The sequence below is a fragment of the Nematolebias whitei genome, chromosome 12 (assembly GCF_014905685.2).
Source record: "Nematolebias whitei isolate Nwh7 chromosome 12, NemWhi1, whole genome shotgun sequence".
Taxonomy (NCBI): Eukaryota; Metazoa; Chordata; class Actinopteri; order Cyprinodontiformes; family Rivulidae; genus Nematolebias; species Nematolebias whitei.
Window position 1 is genome coordinate 31,199,744 of NC_056509.1, and position 14,504 is coordinate 31,214,247.

The window sequence follows — 14,504 nt, forward strand, 5'->3', positions numbered from 1 at the left end:
GAGGCCTGAGAAAATTCAGCAGTTCACACAGGTTAAGCAAACTCAGGAATCAAACCACAAGCATATGAGAAGACGGTGGTAGGGGGGTGTGTGCGAGGGGGGCGTAACTTGGCTCCAAGAGCTAAAATGTTTGAAAGTGCATGTCAGTCTCTGCGCGGCACAATATACCCACTGGTCTGAAAACAAGAAAAGCAGAGAGCCCACTCTGGAATCACGTACTGCACCTATCAAGTGGGATCTTGTGTGTTGGATTGTTTGGAGGTGGAAAGGTCAAACACATCTTGCTGTCTCACAAGACTCTGCTTTTTTTATTTTTGCGTTTTGTCTCTGTACTACAAACTATTTGATTGTGTTAGATGCTCATCAGTCTGCACATTCAGGACCAAATACATGTATAGACTGTGTTTTTAATCATTTCAGCTTTGCGTCCACACAAAACGAGGTTTCAGGCATTTGAAAGCGGGTTCTAGATTGAAAACAATCTTAAAATGCCAGGTTTTGGTGTGAACAGTCAGAACGATTCAGTTCAATTCAATTCAATTCAATTCAAAAATACTTTATTAATCCCAAAGGGAAATTAAGTGTTGTCATAGCTCATTATCCTGGTTTCATTCGAGTTGCTATAGATGCTGATAGTTGTGGGCAGGAAGGATCTCCTGCACTGAAACCGAAGAATCTGGCCACAGATGTCGATCCGTCCATACAAATCCAGGTTGCTGTCAGATCCAGCGGGCCTCTCAGTCCTCATGGGCAGCAGGACTGCCCGAATGTCAGACAGAATTCCTCCCTGATCGATGGTCACTCGTCCCAGCAGTCTGCCAAGCTCCTCGTCGCAACGGACAGACAGCTGAAGGTGCCGGGAGATGATCCCGGTCCACCCGTTGTCATGAACCGAGTTTCTCACCAACTCAAGGATCTCAGCTGTCAGGTACTTGAGCACCACTACCAGGTTGATGGGAATTCATCCACGGCACCTCCTTTTCAACTCATTTGGGATTTGGGGCTGTAGTTGAGGTATTTGAGCTTTTGAGATGTTAATCAGCTGCTTCTGGTTGTTAAAAAAAAACACCTTGTTGCCATGGTTATGCATCATAACAAATGTAAAAAGGTTTCAGTTAAAATCCTTCAAGCTGCACATCGTCTGATACCAGAGGACATAATCATCCAATAAAAGGGATTTACGTCCAGAAAAAGAGGAATAAAAATTTTCAAAAGCAATAAGTCAGAATGAATAATGATGTCATAACCGACAACCTGACGTACTCTGTATTTGCGTTAAGCATACAAGCTTTATGTGCATGCTCCATACCTCGTTTCCTGTTTTTGGTGCATTTTTTGTAGTTGTCTCACATTGTGTTTACAATTATTTTTCTTCTTAGAAACAACAATAAGGATCATTTTGGATTCATGGACGAGGTCTTAGCTTTTATGGTCAAGTTTAATAAATGTTAAGTACATGCAATACTGTATGATCTTGCATGATCCATAGGCACTTAGAGTAAGTGTTGAAACTGAGTCTCAGCTACGACCAAACCAAATTTTAGCCCAGTATCATAAAACTGATTGAGTTATGGCTTTTTTGTGGTTGCTATGACTGGTTATTAAATTCCACTGATCCCAAAAGTTAATCAATCCAAAGTTCGTACATCCAACGATTTCTTTCTAAAAGTTTCATGAAACTTTGTGCTCTGGTTCGTGTGGTATTTTACTAACAGACACATCAATGGATGACACACAGTTAGACTCAGGCACTTACATTATTACCAGACTTTTAGAGGAGGGCGTTAGTAAAAAGCACATTGCATGTTGCGTCAAACAGAAAAATTGAAAAACTCTCATCTCAGTAACGCTTTAGTTGATGACTAGTTTCAGACAATAAGCTGCACATTTCTTCATGATTTTTCCTGCTCATTATCTTTCAAAAGCTAATGAGCTACAACTTTGGTCCTCATTATTTACAGATTTCCAAAGTTGCAGGATGTCTCTCCGAGCGAGAGCTGTTTCTGTAAAAGAGGTTTGCAAAGTGTTGTGCAACCAGGGTAGATCATGAGAGGACATAAATCGTAGGTCATCTCAGAGCAAACAATAAAAGGAAACCAGGCCAGTGGGGAATCGTTGGACGGTTATTAAAGGTTATTTACTGTTTATAAAACTGGCAAACATGGACGCCAAAGGTTTTATAATTAACAGGGAAATGTTAAAATCACGTAATGACCCAAATACTACTTTTGCATCAGGTCTGAGTACATTACATAACACAAAATGTGTTCAAAGGGAGCTTTTTGGCAAATCATATGTAATAAAAGTTTTTTTTTTCCACATGGGATGAGAAAAATGGTTTGATTTCCATCTAGAAACGTCGCTGAATGTGTCACGAGAAGAAGATTCTTTCCAGGATTACATATTGACCACTGCTTTTTATGTCCAAATTTTACACTAAGTTCCTCTTATGCTAAAAAAAAAATAAAAAGAGAATAATAATATTAACCAGAGAAATTGTATTTCCTGTGAAAATGCAGTTTGAATGCTTATGACAGAAGAACCTGCTGAAAAACAGCTGAAATTAGTTAAAAACATGCTGAAATGGAAGAACAAACCTAACTTATCAGAAGAAAGCAGAAATAATACATATTAGGTTTAAATTAGCAGAAATGAGCACAAAAATTAGGAAATTAGCTAAAAAAGCTGAAATTAGAAAAACCTTGCAGAAAAGTAGCTGAAATGGCAGAAAGACACTTAAGTTACCAAACGGAAGTAGAAGGAGCTGAAATTACCTAAATGAAATTGGAATTAGCGGAAAAAGCTAAATTTATCACAAAAGCTAAAAAGTAGCTGAAATAGCAGAAAAAAAGCTGAAAAAAGCAACAACAACAAACAAGCTGAAAGGAGCATAACAAGCTGAAATTATCAGAAAGAAGTTAATTAGGCTGAAAAGTAGCAAAAATTACCATGAAAAACTTGTATTGATCTGAAAACAGCTGAAATGTGCTAAAAATGCTAAAAAAAAAAGTAGCTGAAAAGGTAGAACAAGCTTAAATTAGCAGAAGAAAGCAGAAAGAACATATTTGCTGAAAGAAGCAGAAATGAGCACAAAAAGTGGAAATTATCTGAAAAAAGCTGACATTAGCAAAAAGGTAGCTGAAAAATTAGAACAAGCTCAATTTAGCAGAAGAAAGTATAAAGAACATGTTTACCCAATTAGACTTAAAGAATCACTAATGAGCACAAAAAGTGGAAATTATCTGAAAAAAGCTGAAATTAGCACAAAACAGCCCAAAAGTAGTTTACAAAGCAGAAAGAAGCTGAAATTACCAGTAAGTTTTGCTTAATTAGACTGCCAAAATTTGAAATGAGTACAAAAAGTGTGGAATTAGCTGAAAAAAATTAGCATAAAACATAAATATTAGCTGAAATTGTAGAAAAAGCAGAAACTTGCAGAAATGAGCTGAAAGAAGTATAACAAGCTGAAATTATTAGAAAGAAGTTAGAAGCACAAAAATCTTCTAGTTAGCAGAGTGAATCTTAAAGGAGCACAAAAACAGCTGAAATTAGCTGATAGTAGCTGAAAACAAAGTTCATATTTGCACAAGGAAGCTGAAAGAAGCTGAACCAGAACAAAATGTGAAAGGAGCAGTAAAAGGTTGTAAACAGATCTAAAGATCTGAAGGATGTAAAATGAGCTCAATTCATTTCTTTGAGGAAAAAGTGGCAGAAAAGGATAAATGTTTGAAAAAAGCTAAAGTTGCAACAGTACTAAAAGTCATAGCAGGATTGTCCTTAAAGAGCTGAATGTTTTGATATGATTGTTGAAATAGCTTGAAAACTGCAGGACGACTATGGCGCCGAAAAACGTGCAAAAGAAAAATGGATCACAATAGTGTCAGTGGTTCATAAACATTCACACAATAATCAAAAATCAAACCAGAGAACAAGACATTTAAAATAACCCTCCCCACAGCCTCTGTCTGGTGCTCTTATTCATTTCAACATGTTTAGTTGTGTGTATGCAGCTCCGCAGCTGAAGGGCAGCAGCAGGAGGTGCTCGGCGCTGTAGGCCCGCTGTGTGCTGCATCACGACAGAGAACAAAATGCTGAACATGTTCTCACTCCAACACCAGCCGTCACACAGTTAATCAGTCGTGGAGCGAAGCTCTGACTGGGTGCTCAGTGTGAGATAGTCTGCATGAAATAAATCATGCTCAGCTTTTGTGTTTCGCATAATCCCATTTTTTATTTTTATGCCATCATAAAAACAAAACAAGTGTAAGCATTATATATTAATAGATATTGTGCCTGTGCTGCACATCATCAGCATGTTGTGTTCTAAAAACAGTGCACGATTTAACTAATAGCTGTGTTTGTACATGTATTATTCTCAAGCAAACGAAACAGACCCCGATATAGATGAGATATTTGCTTAGTGTTCAATTTTAAACAAATAAACAAACAAACAAAAAATAATACTACTGATATTAACGTTCATGCTCAATGATCCAGGTAGAAAATACAACAATGTTCAGTCAGCTCATCAGGACGGTTTCTTTTTTTGTTGTTGTTGAGACGTTTCGTCCTTCATCCAAAGGACTTCATCAGTCCGAGGAGCCACAACAAACTCAGTTCCACAAGCAGCACACTCACATAGTGGACCAACCAGTTTGATGGTGATAAGACTCCTCTGAGTCCTTTGGATGAAGGATGAAACATCTCAACAAATAAAAGAAACCGTCCAGATGACCTGAATGACCTTTATTGGATTTTTTACCTGGATTATTGAGCATGAACTTTGATGTTTTGAACCACTTTGACCATGGCTGCCTCAGAGGAGTCAACGGGGGATAAGGCAGACCACAGCTTATCACCAGCAAACTGGTTGGTCCACTATGTAAGTTTGTTGCTTGTGGGACTGAGTTTGCTGTGGTTCCTCAGACTGATGAAGTCCTTTGGATGAAGAACGAAACGTCTCAACAAAAAAAGAAACTGTCCAGACGACCTGACTGAACTTTGCTGGATACAGCTGAGATTATTTTTTCCAGAGAGCTAAATTAAAGCATTAATATTGAGATGTTTCTGTTGTTTCACTAAAATGATTGAGCTGACGCTGCATGTGAACTTTATTGTTTGGAAGAAAGATGTGCAATTTATGTGTAATCCACTGTGTCCCCTGCACTGTCCTCTGTGGACACTCCACTGCTTCTTGTGTCTTTGGGATCCCAGTGAGACAAGCCTCTTTGGCTTCTCTTAGTTCTTCATCTGGGAGGGTTATGGATGACTCCTCTGTGTCCAAAGGTGTCATGGACACTTCTTCCTTACCTTTCTAGACAATTCCCGTCCAGAGGACCATTCCCATGAAATGTTTAAGTGGCTGTTTCCTGGGCCGTCCACCTTGAATTTATTTTGGTGTTTTAAACTATTCTCCGTGTTCCCCAGGTTTGATATCCTGACGGGTTTTGTTAATGCTTCATATACATCCCTCCACTCTGAGTTTCCCACTCCGCCCTCTCAAGCTTGCTTTTTATTGTAGGTTGTTTTCAGGGTTGTCAGGTGACAACACTTAGAGAGGGGTACTGCTGGGATCAGCATTTTGTTGGTTATTAGTAGTTTTTGTGTGTTTCATTATTAAAGATGTTTGTTATTCTTGTGTTCGTTTTACTTACCTGTGTTTCTGGTAAATCCCTAGTGTTCGTCCGTTCTGCTCCTGCCCCATCTCACCTGTTTGTCATTGTATTTATTTAGCTTGCCCTTTAAATTCCACTTCCCTCTGTGACTCTCCCAGAGGAGCATTATGTATGTTGTGCTCATACTGTCAGGTGTCTCCTCATGCTCCAGTGTTTGTTCCAGAGATTTTATTCCCCAGTTGTAAGTAGAGTTTGGTTTTCTTGTCAGCATTTTGTTTTCTTTACTTTAATAATAAAAATATATCTTCCTGAGTCCTTCAGTTCTGCCTGCATTCCTGGGCCCTACACATCCTTCAATCACAACAAATACACTTAGACTAAACAGTAATCATATCTATGTCAGTTTCACCTGTGCTCTCCAGTCATTCAGACACTTGACACTGATACATGTTGCAGTCATTTCGCTATTGCTAAGTAAAATCCTAATGAAACAAAATTTTAAATATGTTTGTATGTAAAAGTCAATTAAAAGTCAAACAGGTGCAAAAATAAAAATCCAGAGCTGAACGCTGACCTAGAATACATAGAATGGAAGCTATGAATTCATTTGGCCAAGTGGTGTCCATTTTTACACGTGCACTTTAGTAACTGTTAAAAGATCAATTAACGTCAACAAACCTTATTAATATGTTTAATATGGTCTTTGATCAACTTCATTTGAAGAAAAGCAGTTTAATAGATGGAGTCTGAACAGTGTAAGGATTGCAGCTACACCCAGATATAAGAATAGAGGAGAACAGATACCAAGACTCAGGATGAATTTACAGTGTTTACTTACAAAGTGGTTCAAGCCAGGGAGGGAGCTGGAACCCTGAAGAGCAAGGAGATGATTAGTGGTCTGTAGACAGAAGATTATGTTTTTGCTGATCTTTCTTATGATGGAGGTCGGGGTCAGACATGGAGAGAGCCGTCCCATATCCAGGTGAAGAGGGTGTACGTCTGAACAATGCAGGCGACAGGCAAGTGGTAGGAAGGCATGGAGGCAGCTGGGGAGGCGCCTCATAGAGGAGCTTCAGGTCCACAGAGGAGGATCCAGGAAACAGGAGGACATCAGGAGTTAATCACTGGAGGCATGGAGAAATACAAAGTAATCAGTATTTAAGTTTAGACGAGTAAAAGGCTAGAACAGAACTACCATTGGCAGGTAATGCTCCAGCGCTGGCTGAATGTCCTCTGCAGCCTTTTATGCTCCTCATGCTCATCAAGCCGATGATCTTCAGGTGCTGCTGATAGAGTCTGGCTGTGGGTGCAGCAGCTGGCAGAGCAGAACTCCCACAAACCAGTGCTTAAAACAACTCAATACAACTGTAGTGTCAAAGGTTGTGTGTGTTCATCTAATACACAAACACACATTACATAGTTATATTTGTGTGGTGTTATTGTATATCTGCTGTAATAACAGGTATTTAACTTACAGCAGCTGAATGCATGGGAAACTGACAGGCCCTGCAGATAGCCACCTGACGAGGCTGTTTCCTGTAGACATGTTTCTGTGAGCTCAGTTTGCAGTTGGACCCGACATTTCTTTAATCTTTGTTGCAGCGTTAGTTATAAATATATTTTTACCTGTAAAATTACTTTTAAAGTACTGTTATATTGATGAATATGTTTAGCTTTAATTTGACTGATCTCCCAACTACGTCTCATTATGTCAAGCAGTTAGTCAGATAATTGTAGTGACAACAAACTAAGCTCTCGTCTGAAAAGATGTCTAACCGTATTTTAGGTGCTTTCCCATAAAAATAATTTCTCAGGGCATTAACGTCTCACTTGAGAGTGGCTTACACGGCTTCGTTTCAATTTTCCCACTCAGAGGTGGGTGGATGACACCAAATCCTCCCATGAGCGGTGAAATTACAAAGCCAGCACGTCACGGTGGAACAGCGTGCCGGGTCCGTCACCTCCAGCATGGCAGCCTCACAAAGGCCATCAGGGCTCCATGGAGAGCGCACAGAGCTGAGGCCTGTCTGACAGAGCGTGGGTGGATGTGAGTGTGCAGAAAGTGTGTGTCTGTGTGTGTGAGGACTACTTGGTAACTGCTGACTGGTCAGTTCCAGCCTGCAGGACCAGATGGCCCAGTTTGGCCTTTGATTTCTCTGGTGATTTTTGTCCCCCCACTCTTACATAAACAGTACAGAACCATCTCTCAAATCTTGTTTTTTTTACTTTGCAGTTCATAATTGAAACTTTTCTCTTTCATGTTTTTGTTTACGCAGTGGAATTGTATGCCCTTGAGCTTTTTCAGGCTCGTCTCCATGCGTCTTCAGAATAGGAACATAAAAGAAAATACAGTAGAAAGTTTTGAAAAGAAAAGCTGAGTGTCTGTGTGAAGAGAGGATGCACAACACACAGCCAAACACAGATTTGTTGCAAACTGACAAAATAAGAAATACTTTTTTTAGAGAACAAAGTGATATAATCATTAATTATTACCCACTTTGGTTTGATTTTAAGTGGTTTCAGAGAAGTTTTATTCACATCTTTGTGTATTTATTTTTTATCAAACCAATGAAATGAGCAGCTCAGATTTATTAGTTCTTTACAACATCTATTCACTGACAATGTTTCCTCGTGGGCCTTTGGGCCGTCATGTGGTTGCATGGTTGCGTAGTGGTTAGCACTGTTGCTTCACAGCAAAAAGGGTTTCTGGTTTGAATCTCAAATCTTTAGGTTTATCTGTGTGGAGCTGACCTGTAGTCTGCATGCACCCATGGGTTTTCTCCTTGTCCAGAAAACAATTGTGTTTCATCGTCTTGCGATTCATAATTTGATTCCAATGAGCGTGAACATGAATAGTTGTCAGCCATAGTTGACACCAACCCTGAAACAAACAAAATGGGTTCGAAAAATATTTCCACAGGTGGAAATTAAGCTCAGCTGTCTTTAGACAAATTCCTTCCAGGTACGTTTTGGCACCCTGTATAAGAAATGCCCATAAGTTAACAAGCTCAGGCTTCAAAATGAACTGGAAGAGGAAAAAAGTTCACAGCTTTAATGGTCACAGTGCTAAATCCCAGTGACAAATTCTCAGTGTGACCTCAGCAGAAGTAAGGAGTACTTTCAGGAGGATTAACCCTCACAAAGCAAACAGCCCAGACAACATCTCCAGGAAGGTGCTGAAAGACTGTGCCTATCAGTTCTGCAAGGTGAAGGCCAACATCTTTAACTCCTCCCTCAACAGTTCCCACCTGCATGAAGACCACCACCATCATCCTAGTCTCAAAGAGCTCTACAGTGACTGGTCTGAATGACTATTGGCCAGTAGCCCTCTCTCCGTTAGTCGCTAAATGCTTCGAAAGACTGGTCATGACCCACATCCAAACAACCATCAACATCAGCGTGGACCCTCATCAGTACGCATACTGCAAGAATTGATCAACAGAGGACACCATCTCCTCTGTGGTCCACACTGCTCTCATCCACCTGGAGCAGAAGGACTCCTACGTCCGTATGCTCTTTGTGGACTTCACATCCGCCTTCAACACCATGATCCCCCAAACCTTGATGGACAAACTACTCCCACTAGGACTAAACCCCTCCATTTGCAAATGGGTCCTAGACTTCTTAACAAACAGACCGCAGTCAGTGAGGATCCACAACTTCTCCTCCTCCACCATAACCCTCAGCACTGGTTCCCCTCAGGGCTGTGTGCTGAGCCCTCTCCTGTTCACTGCTCACATGTGACTGCACAGCTACCCATCCAGGCTGTCATATTGTAAAGTTTGCAGATGATACAGTGATGGTTGCATGCATCACTAACAACAAGCCCAGCTACAGGCAGGAAGCCACTTAATTGTTGATATATGCTGCTGACTATCCATGCTGCTGATCTCATGCTGCTGATTTATTTCATGCTGCTATATTCATTCGTACTCATCTGTTCACACAGACTCATGTTTGTGCTGCTGTTCAGAGTACTGTTTTTGTACTATTAGTACTTAGTGCATTCTTAGTTTAGTGTGTTTCTTAGTTCATATCTTAGATCTTATTGCTGTTTTTCTTTACAATTTATACTTTTGTTGGATGTAGCTGAGACCCTGTGTACACAGTTTCATTCCACCACATCTACCACATGAGGTGCAAATGACAAATAAAGAAACCTTAAACTTAACCTTAACCTTAAATTAACTTTAAATTAGGGATGTACGGTGTTGGATTTTTGTCCGATATCCGATATGTTAGAAGTTATTCGGCCAATAAGTGATGCAGATACCAATATTTTATATACGTTCCTTTGTCAGAACATAGGCCTCTTATTTAGGCTTATTTGCTACAAAAATTGTGCAACAGCTGTAAGAGCTGGTGACATATTCAGTATCAACCATATGATATGCATAGCACTTTAACTTATATTAAATGAAAAGTGGTAAATGTTATTTATTAGCATTATTTACCTGCGATGCTGTCTCACTTGTGGAGGCTTGTTCCAGGTTCCTAGCTGCAGTGTGGGATCCTCTGCACTCTTGTGCCTTTTTAAGTTCAAAGTTTTTGTCTATCCATTGTGCCGTAAGACTAATCATGCTAACGGGGCTAACACGACGTCCAAATGTCTGTGGTAAAACTCATCCAACAAATCGTGCTATCAGCTGTTAGCTTCCCAATGACGTCAGACATGACGGCTTCTAACTCGAGTTACGTTACGTCGGAAAAATATCTCAGACTGCAGACAATGTAGCGAGGCTCAATGTAGTCCATAAATCTTCGTAATCCGACATCCTCACCAACGAAAAATTAAACTTCTACACCGCCGACGTTGAATTTTCCTCTCCGTCGTGAGATCAGGTAGGCACACGTGACGTCATCACGTTGTGCTGCAGCTGCAGACAAAAACAGCACCTTTTATATCGGCGAGTTATTTTAATGGAATGGCCGATGTCCGATATTGAAATTTAATGCTAATATCGTCTGATTCCGATACCATGTCGATAATATCATGCATCCCTACTTTTAATCATAGTTGACAGTAAAAAACATTGAAATTGCTCATTTAACTTAATTCTCCATGCAAGGTTATAAATGAAACTGCTACCAATGATTTAAACTTTTGTATTACTCAGATGTTTTATTTTTTTTGTACTTTTCAGTACTTTAAAAACTCACAATTTCTCGATTTAATGTTATGATTATAATTTGCTGCCATGATAGGCAGGCATGCTTGTAATGTGTTTTCTACATATGCATTGGTTTGTCTGTCTGCTAGCAAAAATACTGTATCTCATAAACTAGTCATTTGCAACAGTGATATTTAGACCTGCTTCAGAATGGCCACGACAGCTTATCAACATGTCTATATTAAGCTAAAAATTGATGTGGTAGTAGCTGAGGGTCATCCCATAAACATACTCAAAGTGGTGCAAGATTTTGTAACGCTGTATACAGTTTTGGCATACTAGGCGGTGATGTGGATTCTTTTAGTTATATTATTTTTATTGTTTATATTTATTATCCATGACAGAATATGTTTTATATCATCTCCTCTGTGGCCTTCAATCCTTCCATTTTGCTCCTTTAATGTCGTTTTTAAAGAGAAAATGAATAAATAAATTCAACAGAATTACAGTAATGGTGCACATTTTGTCTTCAGAGCTCTTTTATAGCCTAGTATGATAATAGTGTGATAATTGTACAAACACTACTTTTATCTATTAACACTTGGCAGAAGACTTTTTAGTGTTTAGTGAGTTTTATGAAACATACTGAGCTCAGGTTTCACTTTGTATTTGGTAAATTACCCTGCAAAACAAACTTGAGTTGTATCTCTGATGTGTTTCTATTTCAGCTGATCATTTATAAGAATCATCCTTCTTTGCACAATCTAACTGCAAAGCCCCAAACCCTCAACTTTATGTGGGTGTTTACGGTGCTTAATTTGAGCCGGATCCTGCCGAAACAAGATCTAGGAACTCCCTCATTTTGTTGCGTTCCAGCAAGTGTTTGCTCGGATCCGGCTACTCAAATCTCCGCCCCAAAAAGTCCAAAGTTATTGCGCTTTTTAAAAAAATGATTATTTATTAAAAATATAGCGAGAGGAGACTTTGCTCAGTCTGTGGAGTGGATGTTCCAGCCGCACTACGTGCACCAGCTCGCGCCTACGCTTCTGCTCAGAGACGCGGACCGCATGTCTCACGGGGATGAGCGTCTTCATCCAACTTCAGATGTGCGCCCTGCAGACAGTGCACGTTTTATGCACAGCAGCGTCTCCAGAGAGCTACAGAGTGCGCACAAGTGCTGATGTGTCAGAACTCCTGCATACATTTCAGATCTAATAAATAAAAAAAGGTTGGATGGTACGATGCTTGACAGAATTGGAGTTGCTCTATTCACAGGCTTTTCTTCTTGCTCTCTAAAATAGCTCAACCTTTATTTATACAGATTGTTAGTCTCATTGAGCATCGAGGACTCATTTACAAGAGAGGCCTGTTTTTAATCAATTTAATCAAATGTTTACAGATGTAGGTAAACTTAGATGTTTAACAACCTGTTCAAATACACCAAAATGCAGGAAATGGCATCTCTTTTATTCCAAATTTTCTGGGGGAGGACCCAGAGACACCCCCCCCCCCCCCCCCCCCCCACACACACACACACACTGGACCGCCTGCCATTTGTGTTCTGGCATCAATTGGTTTACAAATGAATCCCTGGGTTATTAGGTGTTTTTTTTTTTTAAGTAATGTTACTGCATTGTTATGCTAATTTAGAGATAAATATAAAATCTGAATTATAAAATGCTAAAAACAACAAGAACTGGAATTTATTAGCTTTGATATCAGAACTGGTATAGCATTATTAGCTAACACTTTGCTAAAATACAATTCCTGACATCTGATAACAAAGCAGTGACAGATTTAAACTTTCCACCAAGAATGGTCAAACGTAAACACAAAGGACAAAAGAAAGTGGTTTTGTTCCACCCTATTTGCATCTTTTTCCTTTCATCCTGCCTTTGCAACATCTGTGTCCTAACATGATTCATCTTTTGTTTCTGAGGGCTGAATGGTTTCCTGCTATTTTATTGGATGGCTGGAGACACACCACCTCTGGGCGCACCGTCACAAACGATCAAACAGGACTGAAAACACAAAGAGGGGCCGAACCTCCCGGGCACATGACAACAAAAAGGCGCCATGTTACCTCGGTCTGTTTACATTTGCTGACCGACGATCGGCGGCTCAAGGGTGGAAAACAGAGCAGCTGTCTAACATACCACCAGCTTTAAACCATTTGTGCCATTTTCTCTTTCTTTCTTTCTTTCTTTTTTTCTTTTTTTCTTGACAAAAAAATACAAATCTGTTTTGTCACACATCCAATATTTACTTGTTAAATCAGCACAAGGTCAGTTCAGCCAGTCTGCAAAACCAGATTCAGCCGAATAGGATAATTTCAAAGTGCATTGACCTTACCCCCACCCACCCCCCCCCCCCCCCCCCCCCCCCCCCCCCCCCACACACACACACACACACACACACACACACATCCTCACATAAACGCATTCAAGCACTTTGCCTCCTGCTCCAAGTGTTTTGTGACAATAGCTGCTTGACTCTGAATTTTTCTGGATCCAGTGCTCAGCGAAAAGGGAAACTTTCCGGGGATTCTTTTCCTTCTTCTGTGACCTTCTCAATAAAACATAATCACTTGTGCACATGTGCATGTTGGTGCACATTGTGCTCCTAACCATCCCCGAGGAGAAATAAAATGATTCGAATTCATTTTACTCAGTGGTTCAGCATCAGAAGTGTGACAGCTTGGCGGTCAGACAATGAGCTGACTCTGTTGCTGCGCCGAATGACCGGGGCGTAACGTCCGATAAGATCGACGCTAGTTTTCCTTTTGCGTAAAGCATCCCATGCAGTGCCCCTCCACTCAGGAACTTTAATGTCCCACAGGATGGTAGTTTCTCTAAAGAATACTGGATTTTATATCCTACTGTGGGGTGATTTAAACTCATGAGCTCAGCTGAATTAACTGACTTACGTGAGCTCATGAACTGTTCACTGGTGTCGGCGTCTTTCAGTTAAAAGAAAAATGGACGAATGTTTTAAATAAGTATGAAAAACTTCAGTCATGGGTTGAGTCCCTGTTGTTTTTGTGGTGTCCGTAGAAGATGAAGCTTCTTACAGGGCTGCGACTGCTGGGGACAAATTTTTGAGGGGGTCTCAAAACTTTGTAGGTTCTCAATTACCTCACGTGAGTTGTTGCTAGAAATATGAACCAAAAATATTTGTGAGATGAATTTTACTTCAAAATGGCCACAATGTCAAGAGTGTCTAGAATCCATCCAGAACTCTTCTCAAATTAATTCTAGAGTGCTAACGCTGTTATTTTGTTTAAGTGTGTGCATGCATCCTGGCATGTATTTGGCCCAACTTGCAGGAAATTTGTGGAAACATGTTCTTTCGGTTACAGAGTGAACATTTGTGTATTTTCCCGCAATCTTCTGTCTATTAACTAATTCCTGACAGTGACAGCTTGATAAAATACTACCTTAAGGACTAGTTAGCACACGAGATTATGAGAAAATAGACACATTCTCTGCTGCAGTTTCACTGATTTCAGAGAGTTTGCGACCAGTGAGCTGTGCAGCCTTCCGGTTTTTGAAAATCACAGCATATTTATTCTGAACATCTTGTAAAACTGTATTATAGATCATGCACATTATTTCATTCCCCACCTCTGTTCACATCATACCCGCCTTGGCATGATTTGTACTCATTTTGGTTGCCATCCCAACAATAATAATGAATCTACTGGAGAACGCTTAAGAACTGAAGATAGGCAGATCAGGACTAAGTTTTTAATATTTGTTATTTATCTTCAGTGAGGGTT